Genomic DNA, 6,005 nt, shown 5'->3' with positions numbered 1-6,005 from the left:
TGCAAGATACACATTAAATAATGTAAATATACAAATTAAATTATTTTATATGTATTTTTGTATATATATTTTTATGCAAATATGAGTTATTATATGGGTATTTTGCGTCTTTATTTTCATACAAATTTACATTATTTTATTGATATTCTGTTTATTTATTTTGATACGATTTAAGATTATTCAATGTGTATTTTGTATATATATATTTTTATACATATTTACATTATTTAATGATTATTTTGTATATATATTTTATCCAAATTAACGTTATTTAATGAGTATTTGTTTATATATTTTTATAAAAATTTACATTATTTTATGTGTATTTTGTATATGTATTTCAATTCAAATTTGCCTAATTTTTTGTGTATTTTGCATATATATTTTCAAACAAATTTAAATTATTTTTTGTGTATTTTTGTATATATTTTTATACAAATTTTAGTTATTTTATTTGTATTTTGTATATATATTTTCCTACAAATATACATTCTTTTATTGGAATTTTGTTGATTTATTTTGATAAGAATTTACAATACTTTATGTATATTTTGTATATATATTTTTCTACGTATTTACATTATTTTATATGTATTTTGTAAATATATTTTCATAAAAATTTACATTATTTTATTGTGAGTATTCGTATATATTTTACACATAAAACAAATTTACACTGTTTTATGTGTATTTTGCATATTTTTTCTATACAAATTTACCTTATTGTATATGCATTTTGTATATTAATTTTAATAGAAATTTAATTATTCTATGTGTATTTTTGTATATGTATTTTTTAAAAAAATATGCTTTATTTTATGGGTATTTTGCATCTTTATTTTCATACAAATTTACATTATTTTATTGATATTCTTTGTATTGATTTTGATACGATTTTACATTATTCTATGTGTATTTTGTATATATATTTTATAATATACCAATGAAATAATCTAAATTCGTATCGAATTAAATTAACAAAATACAAAAAAATAATGGAATTTTGGATGAAAATATATATAGAAAATGCACATAAAATAACCTAAATACAAATACAAATATACACATAAAACAATTTAAAATTGAATGAAATAAATATTAAAAAATAAACATAAAATAAGGTAAATTTGTAATGAAATATATGTACAAAATACACATAAAATAATATTAATTTGTAAGAAAATATATATACAAATATACATAAAATAAAATGAGTTAGTAAAAAAATATATATTCAAAATAAACATTAAATAATGTATAAAAATATATATACAAAGTACATATTAAATAATGTAAACTCGTATCAAAATAAATCAACAAAATAACAATAAAATAATATATATTTGAATGAAAATAAATTTACAAAATACACATAACATAAGTAAAATTTGTATTAAAATATATGAAAAAATACCCAGAAATAATTTGAATTTGTATGAAAATAGATATACAAAATACACATAAAACTAGGTAAATTTCGTTTGAAATGTATATACAAAATACCCATAAGATATTATAAATTTGTGTCAACATATATCAACAAATACACGTAACGTAACGTAAGGTAACGTAACGTAAATTTGTATAAAATATATATACAAAATACACATTAAATTAAGGAAAAATATATAAAAAAATATATAAAAAATACACATAGAATAATGTAAAATCGTATCAAAATAAATGAATAGAATATCAATAAAATAATGTAAATTTCAATGAAAATAAAGATGCAAAATACCCATGAAATAACGCATATTTGTATTAAAATATATATTAAAAAATACACATAAAACAATTAAATTTGTATTAAAAAAAATATACAAAATGCACATACAATAAGGTAAATTTGTATTGAAATAGATATGCAAAATACACATCAAATAATGTAAATTTGTATTATAATATATATACTAAAACACAGAAAATAGCGTAAATTTCTATGGTAATATATACAAAAAAATACACATAAAATATATAAATACGTGGAAAAATATATATACAAAATACACCTAAAATAAGGGGTTTTTATTTTGATTCGAATTTACATTATTTTATGTGCATTTTGTATACATTTTTTTATACGTATTTACTTAATTTTATGTGTATTTTGTATATATATTTTTATAGAAATCTACGTTATTTTATGTGTATTCGTATATATATTTTTAAACAAATTTACATTGTTTTAAATTTATTTTTGCATATCTCTTTCAATACAGATTTACCTTATTGTATGTGCATTTTGTATATTTATTTCAATACAAATTTAAATATTTTATGTGTATTTTAGTATATATATTTTTATAAGAAATGCGTTATTTTATGGGAATTTTGCATCTTTATTTTCATACAAATTTACATTATTTTATTAATATTCGGTGTATTTATTTTGATACGATTTTACATTATTCTATTTGTTTTTTGTATATACTCTTTTATACATATTTACATTATTTTATGTGTATATTGCATATATATATTATAGAAATTTATTATCTATTATCTATTTTCATACATATACACATTCTTTTCATGTTATTATGTTTATTTATTTTGACACGAATTTACATTATTTAATATGTATTTTGTATATATATTTTTATACATATTTACTTAATTTCATATGTATTTTGTATATATATTTCTATAGAAATCTACTTTATTTTATGTGTATTCGTATATATATTTTGAAACAAATTTTATGTGTATTTTGTTATATATATTTTTATAAAAAAATGCGCTATTTTATGGAGATTTTGCATCTTTATTTTCATACAAATTTAAATTATTTTATTGAAATTCTGTGTATTTATTTTGATACGATTTTACATTATTCTATTTGTTTTTTGTATATATTTTTTTATACACATTTACATTATTTAATGTGTATCTTGCATATATATTTTATACAAATTTACGTTATTTTAAGTGTATTTGTTTATATATTTTCATTCAAATTTACATTATTTTATGTGTATTTTTTATATGTATTTCAATACAAATTTACCTAATTTTATGTGTATTTTGTATATTTCTTTTCATACAAATTTAAATTATTTTTGTGTATTTTTGTATATAGTTTTATACAAATTTAGGTTATTTTATGTACACATTCACATTATTTAATGTGTGTTTTGTATATATATTTTTATGCAAATTTACTTTATTTTTTGTGTATTTTGTATACATATTTCTATAGAAATCTACGTTATTTTATGTGTATTCATATATAGATTTTGAAACAAATTTACACTTTTATGTGTATTTTGCATATTTTTTCAATACAAATTTACCTTCTTGTATATGCATTTTGTATATTAATTTTAATACAAATTTGATTATTCTGTGTATTTTTGTATATGTATTTTTATAAAAATATGCTTTATTTTATAGGTATTTTGCATCTTTATTTTCATACAATTTACATTATTTTATTGATATTCTGCTCATTCATTTTGATACGATTTGACATTATTCTATGTGTGTTTTGTATATATTTTTCATTCAGATTTACGTTATTTTATGTGTATTTCTTTATATATTTTGACACAAATTTACAATATTTTATGGGTATTTTCTATATATATTTCAAAAGAAATTTACTTAGTCGTATGTGTATTTTGTATATCTATTTTCATACAAACTCAAATTATTTTTTTTGTATTTTTGTATATATTTTAATACAAATTTTAGTTATGTTATGTGTATTTTGTAAATTTATTTTCATTCAAATATATATTATTTTATTGGTATTTTGTTGATTTATATTGATTCGAATTTACATTATTTTATATGTACTTTGCATATATATTTTTATACGCATTTACATGATTTAATATTTATTTAGAAGATATATTTTCATACAAATTCATGGTATTTTATGTGTATTTGTATATATATTTTCATATAAATTTACATTATTTTATGTGTATTTTGTACATATATTTCATTACAAATTTACCTTATTTTATGTTTATTTTGTATGTGTATTTTGTATATTTATATTTATACAAATATACATTCTTTTATTGGTATTTTGTTTATTTATTTTGATTCGAATTTACATTATTTTATGTGTATTTTGTATGCATTTTTTTTATAAGTATTTACCTACTTTTATGTGTATTTTGTATATATATTTTTATAGAAATGTACATTATTTTATGTATTTTCGTATATAAATTTACATTGTTTTATATGTATTTTGCATATCTATTTCAATACAAATTTACCTTATTATATGTGCATTTTGTATATTTATTTTAATACAAATTCAAATATTTAATGTGTGTTTTGTTATATATATTTTTATAAAAAATGCGTTATTTTATCGGCATTTTGCATTTTTATTTTCATAGAAATTTACATTATTTTATTAATATTCTGTGCATTTATTTTTAAACGATATTACATTATTCTATTTGTGTTTTGTAATTTTATTTTTTAATATAAACATTATTTAATGTGTATTTTGTATATATATTTTATACAAATTTACATCATTTTAAGTGTATTCGTTTATATATTTTCATTCAAATTTGCATTATTTTGATTGTATTTTGTATATGTATTTAAATACAAATTTACCTAATTTTATGTGTATTTTGTATGTTTTTTTTCATACAAATTTAAATTATTTAAATTACATATTTAGGTTATTTTATGTGTATTTTGTATATCTATTTTCATACAAATACACATTCTTTGAATGATATTTTGTTTATTTATTTTAAAGCGAATTTACATTATTTAATGTGTATTTTGTATATATATTTTTATACGTATTTATATCATTTCAGGTGTATTTTGTACATATATTTCTATAGAAATCTACGTTATTTTTTGTGTATTCGTATATATATTTGAAACAAATTTACAGTTTTATATGTATTTTGCATATTTTTTCAATACAAATTTACCTTATTGTATGTGCATTTTGTATAGTAATTTTAATACAAATTTAATTATTCAATGTGTATTTTTGAATATGTATTTTTATTAAAATATGCTTTATTTTATCGGTATTTTGCATCTTTATTTTCATATACAAATTAACATTACTTAATTGATATTCTGTTTATTTATTTTGTTACGATTTTACAATATTCTATGTGTACTTTGTATATATATTTCATACATATTTACAATATTTAATATATATTATGTATATATATTTTATGCAAATTTTCTTTATTTTATGTGTATTTGTTTATATATTTTCATACAAATTTACATTATTTTATGTGTATTTTGTATATGTATTTCAATACAAATTTGCCTAATTTTATGTGTATTTTGCAGATCTATTTTCAAAGAAATTTAAATTATTTTTGTGTATTTTTGTATATATTTTTATACAAATTTTAGTTATTTTATTTGTATTTTGTATATATATTTTCCTACAAATATACATTCTTTTAGTGGAATTTTGTTTATTTATTTTGATACGAATTTACATTATTTTATGTGTATTTTGTATATATATATTTCTACGTATTTACATTATTTTATGTGTATTTTGTATATATATTTTCATAAAAATTTACTTTATTATATTGTGTGTATTCGAATATATTTTGATACAAATTTACATTATTTTTTTATGTATTTTCTATATACAATTTCATCCAAAATTACATTATTTTATTGGTATTTTCTTAATTTAATTCGATAAGAATTTAGATTATTTCATAGGTATTTTGTATACATACTTTTATTCGCATTTACATTATTTAATGTGTGTTTTGTAAATAGATTTTTATGCAAATTTACTTTATTTTATGTGCATTTTTGTATATATATTTTTATAGAAATTTGCGTTATTTTAAGTGTATTTTGTAGATGTTTTCTCATACAAATACACATTCTTTTATTGATATTTTGTTTATTTATTTTGACACGAATTTACATTATTTAATGTGTATTTTGTTTATATATTTTTTTACGTATTTACGTCACTTCATATGCATTTTGTATAGATATTTCTATAGAAATCTACGTTA

This window comes from Eriocheir sinensis, unplaced genomic scaffold, assembly GCF_024679095.1.
Source record: "Eriocheir sinensis breed Jianghai 21 unplaced genomic scaffold, ASM2467909v1 Scaffold280, whole genome shotgun sequence".
NCBI lineage: Eukaryota > Metazoa > Arthropoda > Malacostraca > Decapoda > Varunidae > Eriocheir > Eriocheir sinensis.
Note: the sequence above shows the minus strand (reverse complement) of the source record.